This window comes from Arachis ipaensis, chromosome B9 (genome assembly GCF_059453495.1).
Source record: "Arachis ipaensis isolate K30076 ecotype BB chromosome B9, ASM5945349v1, whole genome shotgun sequence".
Taxonomy (NCBI): Eukaryota; Viridiplantae; Streptophyta; class Magnoliopsida; order Fabales; family Fabaceae; genus Arachis; species Arachis ipaensis.
Window position 1 is genome coordinate 77,794,531 of NC_142444.1, and position 20,716 is coordinate 77,815,246.

A 20,716-nucleotide genomic window follows, 5' to 3' on the forward strand; every position below is an offset into this window, starting at 1 on the left:
TTCTGTGCCCTCTTCTTTGTCATATGAGCAGGAGCAAGGATAAGAACATTCTTGTGAAAGCAGATCCAGAACCTGAAAGGACTCTGAAGAGAAAATTAAGAGAAGCTAAATTACAACAATCCAGAGATAACCTTTCAGAAATTTTCAAACAGGAAAAGGAGATGGCAGCCGAAAATAATAAATGCAAGGAGAATGCTTGGTGACTTTACTGTACCTAATTCCAATTTACATGGAAGAAGCATCTCCATTCCTGCCATTGGAGTAAACAACTTTGAGCTGAAACCTCAATTAGTTTTTCTGATGCAGCAGAACTGCAAGTTTCATGGACTTCCATCTGAAGATCCTTTTCAGTTCTTAACTGAATTCTTGCAGATATGTGATACTGTTAAGACTAATGGAGTAGATCCTGAAGTCTACAGGCTCATGCTTTTCCCTTTTACTGTAAGAGACAGAGCTAGATTATGGTTGGACTCTCAACCAAAAGACAGCCTGAACTCTTGGGATAAGCTGGTCACGGCTTTCTTAGCCAAGTACTTTCCTCCTCAAAAGCTGAGCAAGCTTAGAGCTGATGTTCAAACCTTCAGACAGAAAGAAGGTGAATCCCTCTATGAAGCTTGGGAAAGATACAAACAGTTGACCAAAAAGTGTCCTTCTGACATGCTTTCAGAATGGACCATCCTAGATATATTCTATGATGGTTTATCTGAGCTATCAAAGATGTCACTGGACACTTCTGCAGGTGGATCCATTCACCTAAAGAAAACGCCTGCAGAAGCTCAAGAACTCATTGACATGGTTGCTAATAACCAGTTCATGTACACTTCTGAAAGGAATCCTGTGAGTAATGGGACGCCTATGAAGAAGGGAGTTCTTGAAGTTGATACTCTGAATGCCATATTGGCTCAGAATAAAATATTGACTCAGCAAGTCAATATGATCTCTCAGAGTCTGAATGGAATGCAAGCTGCATCCAACAGTACTCAAGAGGCTTCTCCTGAAGAAGAAGCTTATGATCCTGAGAACCCTGCAATAGCAGAGGTGAACTACGTAGGTGAACCTTATGGAAACACCTATAACTCATCATGGAGAAATCATCCAAATTTCTCATGGAAGGATCAAAAGCCTCAACAAGGCTTTAATAATGGTGGAAGAAACAGGTTTAGCAATAGCAAGCCTTTTCCATCATCAACTCAGCAACAGACAGAGAACTCTGAATAAAATGCTTCTAATTTAGCAAATCTAGTCTCTGATCTATCTAAGGCCACTGTAAGTTTCATGAATGAAACAAGGTCTTCCATTAGAAATCTGGAAGCACAAGTGGGCCAGCTGAGTAAAAGGATCACTGAAATCCCTCCTAGTACTCTCCCAAGCAATACAGAAGAGAACCCAAAAGGAGAGTGCAAGGCCATTGACATAAGCGCCATGGCCGAACCTGTGAGGAGAGGAGAGGACGTGAATCCCAAGGAGGAAGACCTCCTGGGACGTCCAGTGGTCAATAAGGAGCTTCCCTCTGAGGAATCAAGGGACTCTGAGGCTCACCTAGAGACCATAAAGATCCCATTGAACCTCCTTATGCCCTTCATGAGCTCTAATGAGTATTCCTCTTCTGAAGAGAATGAGGATGTTACTGAAGAGCAAACTGCCAAGTTTCTTGGTACAATCATGAAGCTGAATGCCAAATTATTTGGCATTGATGCTTGGGAAGTTGAACCTCCCTTGTTCATCAATGAACTAAGTGATCTGGATCAACTGACATTGCCTCAGAAGAGACAGGATCCTGGAAAGTTCATAATACCCTGTACCATAGGCACCATGATCTTTAAGGCTCTGTGTGACCTTGGTTCAGGAATAAACCTCATGACCCTCTCTGTAATAGAGAAACTGGGAATCTATGGAGTGCAAGCTGCTAAAATCTCACTGGAGATGGCAGACAGCTCAAGAAAACAGGCTTATGAACAAGTAGAAGATGTATTAGTAAAGGTTGAGGGCCTTTACATACCTACTGATTTCATAGTCTTGGATACTGGAAAGGAAGAGGATGAATCCATCATCCTAGGAAGACCTTTCCTGGCCACAGCAAGAGCTGTGATTGATGTTGACAGAGGTGAAATATTCCTTCAATGGAATGAGAACTCCCTTGTGTTTAAAACTCAAGGATCTCCCTCTGCAACCATGGAGAGGAAGCTTGAAAAGCTTCTCTCAAAGCAGAGTCAACCAGAGCCCCCACAGTCAAACTCTAAGTTTGGTGTTGGGAGGCCACAACCAAACTCTAAGTTTGGTGTTGAACTCCCATATCCAAACTCTAAGTTTGGTGTTGGAGAGTCTCAACAAAGCTCTGCACATCTGTGAGGCTCCATGAGAGCCCACTGTCAAGCTATTGACATTAAAGAAGCGCTTGTTGGGAGGCAACCCAATGTTTATCTAATTCTTATTTTTATTGTTTTTCATGTTTTCTTAGGTTCATGATCATGTGGAGTCACAAAATAAACAAAAAAATTCAAAAACGGAATCAAAAACAGCAGAAGAAAAATCACACCCTGGAGGAGCATCTGTCTGGCGTTCAAACGCCAGAACAGAGCATAGTTCTGGCGCTGAACGCCAAGAATGGGAGCATCCTGGCGCTGAACACCCAGAACAAGCATGGTTCTGGCGTTCAACGCCAGAAATGGCAGCAAATGGGCATTGAACGCCCAAAATGGGCACCAACCTGGCGCTGAACGCCCAGAGTTGTGTGCAAGGGCATTTTGCATGCCTAAATTGGTGCAGGGATGTAATTGCCCTGACACCTCAAGATCTGTGGACCCCACAGGATCATCTCAGGATCTGTGGACCTCACAGGATCCCCACCTACCTCCACTCACTCCCTTCTCTCTTCTCAATCATCCTCTATTCCCAATAAACACTCTTCCCTATTAACTCTTTACCACTCACATCCAAACACCCACTTTCCTTCAAAATTCAACATCTCTCTACCACCCAATCCCACCCATATGGCCAAATACACACTCCCATCCATCTCCTCCATATCTTCTTCATCCTTTCTTCTTTTGCTCGAGGGCGAGCAACATTCTAAGTTTGGTGTGGTAAAAAGCATAGCTTTTTTGTTTTTTCCATAACCATTGAAGGCACCTAAGGCCAGAGAAGCCTCTAGAAAGAGGAAAGGAAAGACAAAAGCTTCCATCAAGGGTCTATAGCTCAGTGGTAGAACATTTGACTGTAAATCAAGAGATCCCTGAGATACCTCAGGGGATACATTTTCTTCCACACAATTATTGGAAGCAACTAAGGGTGGAACATCAAGAGCACTCCATTATCCTTCATGAAATCAGAGAAGATCTAAAAGCAACGAAGGAGGAGCAGCAAAGACAAGGAAGAGACATAGAAGAGCTCAAGGACATCACTAAGGTGGACTCATTCCTTGTTCTTACTTTCTCTGTTTTTCGTTTTCTATGTTATGTGCTTATCTATGTTTGTGTCTTCATTACATGATCATTAGTAGTAGTAACTTTGTCTTAAAGTTATAAATGTCCTATGAATCCATCACCTCTCTTAAACGAAAAATGTTTTAAATTCAAAAGAACAAGAAGTACATGAGTTTCGAATTTATCCTTGAACTTAGTTTAATTATATTGATGTGGTGACAATGCTTCTTGTTTTCTGAATGTATGCTTGAACAGTGCATATGTCTTTTGAAGTTGTTGTTTAAGAATGTTAAATATGTTGGCTCTTGAAAGAATGATGACTAGGAGACATGTTATTCGATAATCTGAAAAATCATAAAAATGATTCTTGAAGCAAGAAAAAGCAGCAAAGAGCAAAGCTTGCAGAAAAAAAAATAGAAAGAAAAAAGAACAAAATAGGCGAAAAAAAAAATAGAAAGAAAAAGAAAAAAGCAAGCAGAAAAAGCCAATAACCCTTAAAACCAAAAGGCAAGGGCAAATAAAAAGGATCCCAAGGCTTTGAGCATCAGTGGATAGGAGGGCCTAAAGGAATAAAATCCTGGTCTAAGCGGCTAAACCAAGCTGTCCCTAACCATGTGCTTGTGGCGTGTAGGTGTCAAGTGAAAACTTGAGACTGAGCGGTTAAAGTCAAGGTCCAAAGCAAAAACAAAGAGTGTGCTTAAGAACCCTGGACACCTCTAATTGGGGACTTTAGCAAAGCTGAGTCACAATCTGAAAAGGTTCACCCAATTATGTGTCTGTGGCATTTATGTATCCGGTGGTAATACTGGAAAACAAAGTGCTTAGGGCCACGGCCAAGACTCATAAAATAGCTGTGTTCAAGAATCATCATACTGAACTAGGAGAATCAATAACACTATCTGAACTCTGAGTTCCTATAGATGCCAATCATTCTGAACCTCAATGGATAAAGTGAGATGCCAAAACTATTCAAGAGGCAAAAAGCTATAAGTCCCGCTCATATGATTGGAGCTATGTTTCATTGATAGTTTGGAATTTATAGTATATTCTATTCTTTTTATCCTACTTGATTTTCAGTTGCTTGGGGACAAGCAACAATTTAAGTTTGGTGTTGTGATGAGCGGATAATTTATACGCTTTTTGGCATTGTTTTTAGTATATTTTTAGTAGGATCTAGTTACTTTTAGGGATATTTTCATATGTTTTTATGTTAAATTCACATTTCTGGACTTTACTATGAGTCTGTGTGTTTTTCTGTGATTTCAGGTATTTTCTGGCTGAAATTGAGGGACTTGAGCAGAAATCAGATTCAGAGGTTGAAAAAGGACTGCTGATGCTGTTGGATTCTGACCTCCCTGCACTCAAAGTGGATTTTCTGGAGCTACAGAACTCGAAATGGCGCGCTTCCAATTGCGTTGGAAAGTAGACATCCAGGGCTTTCCAGCAATATATAATAGTCCATACTTTGGCCAAGAATGGACGACGTAAACTGGCGTTCAACGCCAGCCTTCTGCCCAAATCTGGCGTCCAACGCCAGAAAAGGATCCAAAACCAGAGTTGAACGCCCAAACTGGCACAGAAACTGGCGTTCAACTCCACAAATGGCCTCTACACGTGTAACACTCAAGCCCAAGCCCAAGCACGCACCAAGTGGGCCCCGGAAGTGGATTTGTACATCAATTACTTACTCATGTAAACCCTAGTAGCTAGTTTATTATAAATAGGACCTCTTACTATTGTATTTGACATCTTGGAACGCATTGTTCTTAGACCATGGGGGCTGGCCACACGGCCATGCCTGGACCTTCACTTATGTATTTTTAACGGTAGAGTTTCTACACTCCATAGATTAAGGTGTGGAGCTCTGCTGTTCCTCAAAGATTAATGCAAGTACTACTGTTTTCTATTCAATTCATCTTATTTCGCTTCTAAGATATCCATTCACACCCAAGAACGTGATGAAGGTGATGATTATGTGTGACGCTCATCACCATCTCCCCTATGAACGCGTGCCTGACAAACACTTCTGTTCTACATGAATTAAGCTAGAATGAATATCTCTTAGATCTCCTAACAGGAATCTTCGTGGCGTAAGCTAGAATGATGGCGGCATTCAAGAGAATTCGGAAGGTCTAAACCTTGCTGTGGTATTCTGAGTAGGATTCAATGATTGAATGACTGTGACGAGCTTCAAACTCGCGATTGCTGGGCGTTAGTGACAGACGCAAAAGGAGGGTGAATCCTATTCCAGCATGATCGAGAACCGACAGATGAATAGCCGTGCCGTGACAGGGTGCGTGAGCATATGATTCACTGAGAGGAGGGGATGTAGCCACTGACAACGGTGATGCCCTTGCATACAGCCAGCCATGGAAAGGAGTAAGAAGGATTGAAGGAAGAAGTAGGAAAGTAGAAAAAGAAAGGGCACAGTATCTCCATTCGCTTATCTGAAATTCCTGCCAATGAACCTACATAAGTATCTCTATCCCTATTCTTTTATTTATTATTCGAAAACTCCATAATTATTTTATATCCGCCTGACTGAGATTTGCAAGGTGACCATAGCTTGCTTCATACCAACAATCTCCGTGGGATTCGACCCTTACTCACGTAAGGTATTACTTGGACGACCCAGTGCACTTGCTGGTTAGTTGAATGGAGTTGTGATCACACGTGCCATTACCAGGGATTATTAAGATCCCAATTCATTACACCATGATCTCTTTGGGGTATTTTTGATTTCATACAAATACAAAGAGACTAACTTTGAGGATCACAATTTCGTCCACCAGTTCTCAAGTGGCACGCCCAAGTGACTTCTTGGGGCTGGCGTGCCACGCCTTCGACACCAAGTGGCATGCCATAGTGAAGGTTCTTCTTGGAATGGTGAGTTGGCGTGCCACACCCCTTTGCTCAAGTGGCACGCCCATAGTAATTAATGGGCCAGGCGTGCCACGCCCCTTTTATGTCCTCCATTTGGCTCTCTGGAATTTTGTATTAGCGTGCCACGCCCAGTCTCTGGCGTGCCACGCCCACATGCTTGCTTGGACTTCTTCTCTGGACTTTAGTACTGGCGTGCCACGCCTAGCTCCTGACGTGCCACGCCAGTGCATTTTTGTGGCGTTTGCTTTAAGTGGCATGCCAGTTTCACACGCCCAGCTTCTTGTTTGTCTTCTACCCAATTTTTGATACTTTTCTCACCTGAAATTCAGCACAACTCATCTCAAAGTAGTGTACTATAATATTCATCAAATAATGCATGAATTGTACTGATCAAATGAGATTTATGCTCTTTTATGGTCTTCTTTAAGCAAGAAAGAAGGGTAGATGATGCAAGTCATCAACCACCCAAGTGGAAAAATGATGATCAACACGAAGACGGGTGCAACAGCAAGGTTTGGGACCCCAGAATTCATTCTAGCAATCAAAACTCTTGGGGCCTTGTCTCTTACTTTAACTTGCTTGAAGGCTTTATGCAACTAGTATGGGATCCCAGAGGCTATTGGAATTGCAAACATTGGTGGACATTCCTGGATGAGTTAAAACATAAGCCACCATGACAGGGAACTCACCAAATGTCCAACTTAAGGACTCTAACTAAAAGTGCTAGGTTGGAGACAACCCACCATGGTATGATCGTCCTTTTTCAGTCTTAGCTTTATTTTATTTTGTTTTATTCCTAGTTTTATTTTATTCTATTTTTCTTAGAGTTCATTCATAATGTCTGCATCAGCATCTATATTTCGCATTTTGCATACTCCATAAAAGAAGGGGGGTAACCCACGCGTGCGCGTAGGCCACGCGTGGGCGTCGATTCCCAATTTTGCTATCCCATCCAACGAACAGAAAGTTGAGATGGAATCGTGCAGCTGGTGTGCTCTGCATATACTTTGACCAACGCGCACGCGTCAACGATGCATGCGCGTCCTTTGGAACTTGGGAAATCCACGCGTCCACGTCAAGCACGCGCACGCGTGGATAGGACAATCGGCGTAAATTGGTGTTTGATCTGAGAGTTGTGCTGCCCTTGTGATGGAACTGTGCTAGAGGCACAAAATCATTCCACGCGTACGCATCCGTGACGCGTGCGCGCTATTTCGCTTTCAGACCACCCATGCGTACACGTGGGCGCTGCTTACGCGTCGAACGGCCAACTCAGATGTCACGCGTATGCGTGATGCACGCGTGCGTGTGACACCCCATTTTTTAATTCTTTCTTTTTTTTCTTCTATCTTCTCTCCCTCTTGCCTCCTCCTTTCTTACTTTCTTCTTCTTCATCTCTTTAACTTCTCATCATTCTCCCCCTTCATTCTATTTTACATAATTTAATTGCATTCTATCATTCATTGCATTTTAATTTTGTGCATATTTTTATTTTCTCTTCTAAATTTATCATTTTTTTCCATTGGTGTTAAATTTTCTTATTCAACTGTTACATCTTTTCTTGCATTACTCTCGTGCTTCATGACTAGTTCTATTCTGATTAGGAAATATTATTTAAGTCAATGCTAATCTTTTATGATAGTTGTACTCCTTTTGCATTGACATGAATTTAATTGATATGCCATTTGCTTCTTCTATTTTGTCCCTTGCATGTTGTAGCTACCATGTTATTGAGGCCCTCACTATTTGGCATCCACCCAACTATATTTTATTTGTTTTCTATCTTTGTTTTTAGGTTACTTTTCTCCTTCTTCTTCTTCTTTCAAGATGGCCACCAAAGAAGGGATAGGAAAAGCTTCTCAATGGGGCAACAAACAAGTCCATCTGCACAATCTTTGAAGAAAAGCATCAGTTGGAGCAAACCGTCCACTTGCATATCTTAGCATGCACCGAGGACGGTGCAATCTTTAAGTGTGGGGAGGTCGATACTGACATCCGTGGGTTAGTTATTTCCTATTTCAACACCAATATTTAATTTTTCTTGTTAAATTAGTTATTGCATTTGCATGTTTGATTGCATGTTTGTTTAATTTTGTGCATATTTTACCACTACTTGATTAAAGTAATGAGTTTCCTTCCAAGACCCTATTTGATAGCTTTTCACTAATTTAAATTAAAATTTTTGTTAAACTGGTTTGAAGACTGTAAATTGGAACATGAATTATAGCTAAGAACACACAACCTGTGAGATTTGAGCTTAATTACATGGTTACATTATTTAACCATAATATTTTATTCTTGTGTGTTTCCTTCTCTATGATTGTAATCTATATTTTGTTCCATTATATATGTCCATTGTTTAGTATATTTACATGATTGCATATGATTGAGGCCATTATTTGTTATTAGCTCACTCATCCCAAATAGCCTACCCTTTCAATCACGTTTGCTAGCCACCTTGAGACGTTTAATCCCCATTTGTTCTATATTTTACCACATCACTAGCCTTAAGCGGAAAAATAATTAATCACCACAAGTGAATCTTTGGTTAGCTTAAGTTAGAGATTGTGTATCAATTAAGTGTGGAGAACTATGGGAACTTGGGTTGATGAAAGTGTACAGTGTTCTATTGACAAAATATTAGGAGTTTGGGTGCATACTCATAAGAGACCAAAAAAAAAATTAAAAACTCATGTGCATTGATATGTTATGTTTGCTTTATGATTCAAAAAAAAAAAACCAAAAATATTCAATTAAATTTGTAAATAAAAAAATAAGGGGACAAAATTACCCCAATGCTAAGTTTAATAAAAGATCAATGCATATGTGAAAAATTAAAGAAATATTTGGTACATGAGTATGTGATACAAAAGTGGGAATTATGGGTAGCTAGGCATGATTTTAGAGTTACATAGAGTGTGTGTGTGTTAGGCAAGAGCTTAGGTTAGTCAAAGATTCATACTATAGCTCACTTGGCTATACATATATCCTCACCCTTACCTTAGCCCCACTACAACCATGAAAAGACCTCATGATGTTTGCATTGGTATACTAAATTTCTGCTAATTGGTTAGGTGAAGAACAAAGTTTAGAAAGCATGACTAGAGAAGAGTAGAGTGATTAACCCTAGACACTTGCGAGATTGGAGTGATATACACTACTAGTAAGGGTTCAATGCTTGATTCTGTGTTCCCTGCTTTCATGAGCTATCTTCTCACAAGTTTACTTGTCTTTTATTTGTGTGATTTAAATTTGTGGAATCTAATTTGTTTTTATCTTGAAGAACTTATTTACTTTTAACCAAGTAGACAGAACCATCATAGCATATAGTTGCATTCATAGGTTGTATCTCATGAGTCTTACTTTCCCCCATTCATTATTTATAACTCCTTAAGCTTAGCATGAGGATATGCTAATGTTTAAGTGTGGGAAGATTGATAAACCGCTATTTTATAGTTTATTTTGTGTTAATTTGAGTGGTTTTTATCAATTCTTTGCTTACTTATTCATATAAATTGCATGGTTTTACAATTCCTTTCTGATTTTGTGATATAATTGAAAACATGTTTCCTAGGCCTTTAAAATGTCAATTTTAATTATCCTTTATTACCATTCGATACCGTAATCTGTGTGTTAAGTGTTTTCAGGCTTTATAGGGCAGGAATGGCTTAGGGATGGAAAGGAAACATGCAAAAGTTGAAGGGACGTAAAAAATGAAGTTTTGAGAAGCTGGCAGTGACGCGCACGCATGGGTGACACGTATGCATGCCTAGCGCAAAGGATGAGCGACACGTATGCGTGCCTGACGCGTACGCGTGACAAGAAAAATACCAAATGATGCGTATGTGTGACTGACGCGTAGGCGTGACATGCGCTACCTGCAGAATTTGCAGAAAATGCTGGGTGCAATTTTGGGCTAAGTTTGGACCCGTTTTCGGCCCAGAAACGCAGACTAAAGCCAAGGGACAAGCAGAGACTCAAGGGGGACATCATAATTTTCATCCATTCATTAATTGACAACAATTTTAGGTTTAGATGTAGTTTCTAGAGAGAGAGGCTCTCCCCTCTCTCTAGGTTTTAGGATCTCTCTTAGTTTTAGGTTTATTTCTTCTCAATTCCAGGTTCAATGTTCCTTTAATTTAGTTTCTCTTCTACTCTTATTTATTCTAGTATTCTGGTTTATTTATTTTCCCAATTTGGTTTATGAACTCCACGTTAGATTTGATTTCTTTATTTAATGCAATTTGAGGTATTTCATATTTATGATTTTAATTTAGCTTTTTACATTCATGGCTTTGGTTGATTAATTGGAGACGCTTGAGTTATCAAGCTCCCTTGTTGATTGATAATTGAGACTTGCTAATTGACATGAATTCCACTAACTCTAGTCTTTCCTTGGGAGTTGACTAGGACTTGAGGGTTCATATTGATTTATCCACTTGACCTTCCTTCATAGTTAGAGGATAACCAAGTGGGAGCAATGATAAATCCTGATTTCATGGTTTATCTTGTGCTTAATTTGGGTGGTTTTATCAACTTTTCTCACATTTATTCAATGAAATAGTATAGTTTTGTAATTCTCCCTTGATTTGTGCTTAAATATGAAAACATACTTTTTAGGCCTTAAAATAGCTAAATTTAACTCACTTTAATTCCATTCGACGCCTTGATATGTTTGTTGAGTGATTTCAGGTTCATAAGGCAAGTATTGGATGGAAGAAGTGAGGAGAAAAGCATGCAAAGTGGGAGAACTCATTAAGAAATTAAGGAACCATATAGCTGTCAAGCCTGACCTCTTCGCACTCAATCGACCATAACTTAAGCTACAGAGGTCCAAATGAGACAGTTCTAGTTGCGTTGAAAAGCTAACATCCGGGGCTTCAAAATGATATAAAATTTGCCCTATGTTGCTTCGCGTTCAGGGGCGCGCACGCGCCATGCATACGTGCGCGCCGTTTCTGCACATGGCCCATTAAAAGTGAAATCGTGGCCAGCGATTTGTAGCTCATTTTGGGCCCAATCCAACTCATTTCTGATGCTATTGAACCCAAGGATTGAGGGGGAAATGAACCAAATAGTCATAGTTTAGTTTTCATCATGTTTTAGGGTAGAATTCTAGAGAGAGAGGCTCTCTCCTCTCTCTAGATGTAAGATAGAAATTAGGATAAAGTTAGGTTAATCACTCTCAAATTTCTCTTTCAATTCATGTTTTGATTTTAATTCTCATTATATTTTAGTGTTCTATTGTCTTTGCTCTTCTAGTTTTACTTGTTAATTTCTTATTTTGCTCTCTTATGTTGATGAACAATTGTTGGATCTTGATTTCTCTTAATCCAATTTTATATTTCCATGTCTCTTTTATGTTGATCTTGATTGTTATTATTGATTTCTTGCTTATGTTAGTTATGGGTTTCCTTAATTCTTGCATTTTATGATGCTTACTTTCCTTGCACACTAGGTGTTTGTTAAAATATTTCCTTTAGTTTTTGAGTAGTTTTCTTGACTCTTGGCCTAGGCTAAGGGAATTGAGTGACCTTGAGTCATTAAGTCTCAATGAATCGGTGATTTGAGAACCCTTGGTGATCAATTTGATACTCATTGACACCAACCCACTACTAATCTAATTAGTAGATAGGTTGGGACTTATGGGTTGATGTGATCAAGCCTATTTGACATACTTCAAGCTTAGGAGTAGATATTACGTACTTAAGGCTTTTAGAAGTAGACTTAATGGGTTGGCCTCTCATAATTATCAATATTTGGTATGTAGACTAGGATGGTGATCTCAATTACCTATGTCTAGCCAAGAGTTCTTTTCCATTTCTTTTGTTAGTTCATTGTTCATTTACTTTTCTTGCCATTTATTTTCTTGCCAAAACACAAAATCAAAATCTCTTACCCCTTTATAGCCAATAATTGAGCACTTCATTACAATTCCTTGTGAGACGACCCAGAGTTCAAATACTTCGGTTATTTCTTATTTGGGATTTGTTACTTGTGACAACCAAATTTTTTATTGGGAGGATTGTTTGTTGGTGTAGAACAATACTTGCAACGAAAATTCATTTTGTGTGAAATTCTATACCGACACGACAATTTTTCTTAAATCAAAATGGCGCCGTTGCCGGGGAGTTGTAATGTTGTTATGTTATTGGCTATTATGAACATTGTGAATATGTTTGCCTTTTGCTTATTTGTTAGTTTTCGTCAGGCTTAGGACTTTGTTGCTTATTTTTGTAGCTTTTGTTTTTATTTGCTATTATGAATTCTTATCACTTTGGCTATGAGTTTGGCTCAAATTATGTTGTAGGAAATGGGAACTACAATGGTAACATGCATCAAGGATTTGGAAATCAGAAATGGGAGGAGCCTCAAAGGATTGATCAACCTTCTTGGCAACCACAACCTCTGGTTTCTTATGGGTATAATCCTAATCCTAATGCATATCAATCTAATGGATATGGTGACCCTTATTGTGATTGTTAACAACCACCACCATATGCCTATGAACCACCTCCTCAACATAATTTTGAACCACCTTACTCACAAGCCCCATACCACCAAACACCTCATTATGACCCTAATCCCTATCCACTATACCAACCACCTTATGAACCATATGAACCATACATGGAACCACCACCATTCCAACACAATTACTCACAAGAACCACCTCAATATACACTAACTCCATACCCTTACCAAGATGAACCAACTTCCAATTATGAAACGTCCTTCCCAAACAATGAACCTTCTTTTTCCACACCACCTCCAATGGATGATTCTCTTCAAGAATGTGTTAGTTCTTATATTCAAAGCCAAGAATAGAACCAAAAGGAGTTTAAGGAGCTAGAAACCAAGATAGCTATCCTAACGGAAGCCGTTAGTAATATGGTCTCCTCCCAACTAAGCCTAAGCAACCAAGGCACACCCATTGACGAATGTGGAGAAGCAATTAAGGAGCATAGTGAGGGAGTGAGTTTAGATCTTCAAGGTGTAGAAGAAAGGGTGAAACAAGGAATGCCACAAGGGGAGGAAGCCGAGATAATTGAGCCGAAAGAAGTGGTTGAAGCCTTTGAAGAGGTTGACCAAGAGACGGATTCAATCATTGAGGAGTTCCTATCTACAATTAAATCCTCTCCCATTGGGCTTGACAAAGAGGGTAAGGAAGAAGATACATCACCTTCCATACCCTTGGTAAGCAATGAAGAAGAGATTGAATTGGAAGGAAGCTACCAAGAGGAGAATGTTGAGCAAGAAGCAAGCTCCACCATTGAAGATGATTCCACACCAACTAATGAGTCTTTTGAAATTGATAAATACCCTTTATTGTGTTGTGAAATTAATGACAAGGAGGACCGTGCACAACCTCCAACACATGGTTTGAGAAATGAAGGGTGTATAGAAGAATTTGGTGAGCAAGAAATTGAAATTGAAGAAGCTTGCAAAGAGGTGGAGGTAGTCAAGAAGGAGCACAAGGGCGTAGACTTCGCATTGGCTAAGTGTGGGGAGGTCCCCCTTCCTAAGTCCATCATCCAACACAATATTCAAGTAGGTAAATTTCTTATCCCTAAGCTTCACTTTCTCACTTGAATATGGTTTGATTGAACATGATGGTCAACTTAGAGCTCTTTGTGGAATTAAGAGTAGGAGAGAGTTGTGTAGTGGTTGGAAACATCACTCTAAGTTCATGATGGTTGCATGCTCAAAGTTGAATAGCAATGGTTGGTGTAGAATCAAATTGCATGGGTCTAGGAAGTTGTTTGGAGGCTTCTTTGAGAATTCTAAGGTCATGCCACCCAAGTGGAATCATGATGATCAATTTGAAGATGGGTGTCAAAACAAAGTGTAGGATCCCGGATCGCACAAGGAAAATCAACTTTGGGAGCTCATGGTTTGTGAAGAACTCCATCAAAGCTTGAAGATATTAACATTAAAGAATGGAGCTTATTAGAGATTCAAGCATTGGTGGGTGTTCCAAGATGGTTACAAGCACAAGCCACTTTGATGAGGAGCTCCCCATAAGTCCAACTTAAGGACAATAAACAAAAGTGCTAGGTGGGAGACACCCCACCGTGGTAATATCTTATCATTTTCTCTTTTGTAAATATTGTTAGCATTAGTTTAAATTCATATTTAGAGTAGTTTGTTGAGTTTATTTGGTAGTTTGATATGATAAATAAGGTTTTAAGGTGTTTTGGGTAGCTTTTTGGAGGTTTGGAATGCTTGGTTTGGTGCAAGAACTTGAAAAAAAAAATTTGAAAAATAGAGCACCAACCCGCACCTGGCGCATACACGCGCCTCAAGCATTTTCGATCATCCATGCGGACGCGCCTTGTACGCGTACGCGTGGATGCAAAAATTCTACCCCCAGCCAAAAACCAGAGAGTTATGCCGAGTTTGTGCCTATTATGTGCCTGAACCCCACGCGTGCGCGCACCTGGCGCGTACGCACCTTTCGGCCAACTGCACATCGGCGCGTACGCGTGATGACAAGTCATCTGAGCCCATTTTAGCTAGTCTTTTTCTTTAGTTTTCATTAGAATTATGCACTTTCTTGAGCTACAAGCAAGCTAATTGAGTAGATTTTCATGTTTCCCTTGATTGAACCAACCATATGTGAATTCATGCCATTTCATGAGGTTTTGAGCTATAATTGTTGCATATTGTGGAAGATTGAATACCTCATGATTTTGAGCAAAGCTTTGATTAGTTTGGTTGATCAATGATAGGTGAAGAAGGCTTGGAGAAAGGTTGAAGCAAAGAGGAATGGCTAGGAGTGAAGAGAGGACAATGGAATAAGTGAAAATTGAACCGGGTTGCATGAAGTTAGCCCCAACGTTAGCCCCCTAACTTGGAGGCTAACGTTGGGCATGTAAATCACTCCCTGGAAGTGGCCAACGTTAGCTCCAACGTTAGCCCCCTAACTTGGAGGCTAACGTTGGAACTTGAGAATTTCTCCCCTGGGCACCAACGTTTGCGCCAACGTTAGCCCCCTAACTTGGAGGCTAACGTTGGCACTTAAATCACAAAGGGGGAAGGCCAACGTTTGCGCCAACGTTAGCCCCCTAACTTGGAGGCTAACGTTGGCGCCACTCACACCAAGCATTGCCAACGTTAGGGTCAAAGTTAGACCCCTAACGTTGGCACCAACGTTCAAACCAGGAAACCATGCTTGCTGCCATAAAAAGTTAGGGTCAAAGTTAGACCCCTAACTTTGACCCTAACGTTGAGATCATCTTTGGCCAACTTCAAAAACCGGTTCAATTGGTTCACTTCGGTTCTTCTTCAATCTTCAAGAGCAATCAACCAAGGCCTCTTTCAACCCAATTCCACCAAGAACAAAGGCCCAACTCAAGGCTTGAAGATCATTTTGGAAAGTGTATAAAGAGGATAGAATTCAATTTGTTTGGGGAGCTTTTCTTTTAGATTTTTGAGAGGAGTTTTTGGAAAGCTTTTGTTACTGAGTGAACTTGAATTTCTTTGTTTCCTTTTACTTGAAATTTCATTTTACTTTTGTCTTGAATCTTGGATTGGAGAATTGAAGAAATTTTGTTTCAATCTCAATCTTGGATCTCTCTGTTTCTTTACTTTACTGTTAATTGAATTTCATTTCCGGTTCATTGTTCTTCATCGCTCTTCTTTGCAATTTACAATTTCCTTGCTATTGTTCTTATTGGATCTAGGAAGGCATTGAGATCTAGACTTGGTTTTCTAGTCTCTGGGTCCTGAGATCTAAATTCTCATTTCAATTCTCTGTTTAATGCTTTCATTGTTCATTTACTTTATTGCTTCAAGATCCGGTTCAATCCCAATTCCCTTGCCCTCTTCTGTTTGATGCAATTTAATTTTTCCTTGTTTAAATTCTGCAAATCCATTCCCCAATTCCCTTTACATTTCAAGCAATTTATATTCCTTGCACTTTAAGATTCCGCAATTTATATTTCTTGCACTTTAAGTTTCTGCCATTTAATTTCTTGTTCTTTAAGTTTCAGCAATTTATTTCTTGTTCTCTTTACTTCAATGCAATTTACATTCTGCAAGTCACACAATCATCAACCAAATCTTGATTCGCTTGACTAAATCAACCACTAAACTAAAATTGCTCAATCCTTCAATCCCTGTGGGATCGACCTCACTCCCGTGAGTTTTTATTACTTGATACGACCCGGTACACTTGCCGGTTGGATTGTGATGTTTAGTGAGAGATTCGTTTCTCACCAAAATATCTCATCAAGTTTTTGGCGCCGTTGCCGGGGATTGATTAGATTGACAATGATTAAGTGAGGTGGTAATCTAGATCAAGCACTTTTTCTTTATTTTTCTTTAACTTTTGATTAACCCGCTAACTGTTTGAAATTTTGCTTAAACTAAACTTCATTCTAGCAGTAGAGTGAAGTAATCTTGCTGGTGTTTCTTTTGTCTTGTTTGTATGTCAGGTACAAGGAGATCCGCTCCTGTGTTATCTGAAGTTGATCAGAGAACTCTTAGAAGGATAAGAAGAGCCGAAAGAGGGAAGAGTATTGTTGGAGAAGAAGAATCAGACGAAGAATTCCACGAGATGGAAGGAGATACATCTAATCCAGAAGGAGGAGTTAATAATCCACCACAACAGAGGAGAGTATTGGCTTCCTATACTTTTGCAAATGCTAGACATTGTGGAAGCAGCATTCTCACCCCTAATGTCAATGCAAATAACTTCGAACTGAAGCCACAACTCATCACATTGGTCCAGAACAACTGCTCATTTGGAGGAGGACCATTGGAGGATCCAAATCAACATCTATCTACCTTCTTGAGGATCTGTGACACTGTCAAATCCAATGGTGTGAATCCTGAAACTTACAAGCTTCTGCTGTTCCCGTTCTCATTAAGGGATAAGGCTGCACAATGGCTTGAAACTTTTCCCCAAGCAAGTATCACTAGTTGGGATGACTTGGTAACTAAATTTCTAGCCAAGTTCTATCCACCCCAGAGAGTCATCAGGCTGAAAACCGAGGTGCAGACATTCACACAATTAGATGCTGAATCCTTGTATGAAGCATGGGAGAGGTACAAAGCCTTAATCAGAAAATGCCCTCCAGAGATGTTCAATGAATGGGATGTGCTGCAAAATTTCTATGAAGGCCTGACATTGAAATCTCAGGAGGCATTAGATCATTCTGCTGGAGGTTCACTACAACTAATGAAAACTGCTGAGGAAGCTCAGAATCTTGTGGATATGGTGGCCAACAACCAATATTTCTTTGCTCATCAAAGAAGCCGCCAACCATCACAAAGAAGAGGAGTAATGGAACTAGAAGGAGTGGACTCAATCCTAGCTCAAAACAAGATGATGCAGCAGCAAATTCAACAACAATTTGAGCAAATGGCCAAGAGGATTGATAGTCTCCAAGTTGCAGCAGTCAACACTAGCCAACCATCAACCACATGGGGACAGAGTGAAGAGACTCAAGAGGAGCAACAGCAAGAACAAGTCCAGTACATGCACAACCAAAATTCTGGGCCAAATGAAGTATATGGTGACACTTACAACCCTTCTTGGAAGAACCACCCAAACCTTAGGTGGGGAGACAATCACAACCAAAATCAACAACCATGGCAGAGAAACTCAAACCAAAACACTTTAAGAAACAACCAAAACCACAACCAGCAGCAAACTAACCAAAACCCCTACAGAAAACCTCAAAACAACTACTCCAACCCCAACCATTACCAATCTAATAACCAACCCACCAACCAAAATGCCTACCATCCACCATCCACATCTCACAACCCACCACAAGCATCACCTGAATCTCAAAGACTCACCAACTTGGAAACCTTGATAGACAAAATGTGGAAACACCAAGAAATGACAACGAAGAACCATGAAGCCTCCATGAAGAGCCTAGAGAGGCAAATTGGGCAAATCTCCAAACAGATTTCTGTTGAGAAACCTTCAAGCTCACTGCCGAGTGACACAATCCCAAATCCTAAGGAAGAATGCAAGGCAATACAATTGAGGAGTGGAAGAGTCTTGGTGAAAAATGAAGAAGCAACCAAGAAGCCAAAGGAAAGTGACAAGAAACAAGCCGAAGAAGAGAAAGTCAATGACAAGAAGGAGACAGCAAGCAAGCCAACTCAGAATCAAGTTCAAGAAAAAGAAGATCAGCCACAAAAATCAAGAAAGGGAAAGGAAGTAATTGAAGAGCCAACTGAGGACCAAAGGCAGGGAAATAACTTCACTCCTCCCTTGCCATATCCTCAAAGGTTTAACAAGGAAACTAAGGACCAACACTTCCCAAAATTTCTTGAAATCTTCAAGAAGTTAGAGATCAATATTCCCTTAACTGAAGCACTTGAGCAAATGCCCCTGTACGCAAAGTTCTTGAAGGAACTTATCAACAAGAAGAGGAGTTGGCAAGTTAATGAAACTGTACTGCTCACTGAGGAATGCAGAGCACTAATCCAGAAGGGACTTCCTCCCAAACTTGAGGACCCTGGGAGTTTCTTTCTACCCTGCGCCATTGGCAGTATGACTATCAAGAAGGCGATGTGTGACTTGGGAGCTAGTATCAATCTGATGCCTGCCTCTCTAGTGAAAAAGTTAGGCATAAAAGAGGTAAGACCAGTAAAGATGTCTCTAGAATTGGTGGACAAATCAGTAATATGCCCCAGTGGTATAATTGAGAACCTTCTAGTCAAGGTAGATAGATTCATCTTCCCTGCAGATTTTGTGATCCTGGATTCGAATCAGGATGAGGGCGACTCCATTATACTGGGAAGACCGTTCTTAGCCACTGCTAGGGCCATCATAGACATAGAGCAAGGAGAATTAACCCTCAGGATGCATAATGAAAGTATCACTCTGAGTGTACTACCAGAAACACAGAACAGTAATGAAAAGAAGGATGGTACAGAAACAGACAAGGAAAATCTGCAGTGGAGGGAGGAAATCAACAAGACAAACAACAACTGCCCTCCCAAGCAAGAGATAGATGATACAGCAGGCCAAAAAGAGAAAGAGACTGTGCAAAGTAATGAAGAAGCTCAAGGGAACATTGTAGTATTGGCAACTAAGAAAAGGAATTTCAAAAGGGAGCCTGTTTTCAAAGAAGAAGAATTAACAAAAGGAAGGAAGAAAAACAAAAACAGAATCAAAAAGGGGTGGAAGAACAAAAAAATTCCAACAGAAGGGCTCTCCAAAGGTGACAAAGTGCAGTTAGTCTATCAACAACTGGGAACAGACCAACAGACTAACGATTACTATACTGTGAGCAAAATATTATCACTAGAACATGCTGAGATAGAGCACCAAGGAACAAAGAAGAAGCTCACGATCAGAGGGGACAAGTTGAGGCACTACAGTCATCAACCGCCATAAAAGAAAGCCTCAGTGTCAAGCTAGTGACAATAAAAGAGCGCTTGTTGGGAGGCAACCCAACCTGAGGTAGTTTTCTTTTCATAGTTATTTCAATAAAAAGGTTAAATGAGTGGTATGTATTGCAAGGAGCTAAGTTTGGTGTTTCACACCAAAACATATTAAGGGAGAATGAAGGATTCTAAGTTTGGTGTTCCACCAAAAATCTTACTTAAAAGCACATTCTCACTTTCTATATAAAGAGTTACCAACTCCAAGCAATCTGACAAATCATTTAAGCATTGTCTGTTTCTAGTTTTTCAGTTTTATTACCTTTAGCAAAGATTTAGGCTTTCACATATGGTTATGGATAAGAAACATGGCAAGAGACTAAGTTTGGTGTTCACACACCAAAGTAAGTTCAAACACCTACAAGAAAGTCTTGCACACTAACAAATCACATAAAGGCTTGAGAAACAAGCAACTTCCATTAACACTGCATAAAATCAATCACTCTTCTGGGAGGACTACTCACCATTAGCTGAGATGAAAGAAGAAGAAGCCACCAAGAGGTTGTATTGTCACTTAACTCCATCAGTATTGAATTGCTCTAATTTGGAAGTATGAATATGCCCATTTTAACAGAAACTGTTAGTGTAGTATGCATCAATTATGTTTTTGTTTTTTTTAAGTAGGCTGGTTTTTATGTTGGCTTGTGTGTTCATTTTCACTTAACAAGAAGCATATGTTGTCCCCTGCATCTTTTAATTCAATAAAAGAACAGTTTGAATGTGAAGTGAAATGGTCTCTGTTAGATAGAAGTGGAATAAAAGTAAGTGGTGGTATGTGTGTGATTGTATAATAACTCACTTTTAGTGAATAAAGAGCTAGGAAATCTCCTTCTAAGTAGAGAGTGGATACTGTCTATGAATCTCAATTGAATAAAACTCCTTGGTTAGAAAGAAAAACAAAAAGAAAGAAAGAACAAAGAAAGCCAAAAAGTGGCAAAACAAAAGAAAAACAAAAAGAAACAAAGCTGGACACCAATAGCTTGAACTCTGAAATATAT

General features: G+C 39.8%; 1 non-coding gene across 1 annotated transcript; it reads right to left on the reverse strand.

Annotated features, from left to right (window-relative positions):
• Positions 1 to 555: 555 nt before the first annotated feature.
• Positions 556 to 663, reverse strand: LOC148545101 (small nucleolar RNA R71). Its single transcript, XR_015900716.1, has one exon. It is a non-coding gene; the product is annotated as a small nucleolar RNA R71 (small nucleolar RNA).
• Between the last annotated feature and the right edge of the window lie 20,053 nt (positions 664 to 20,716).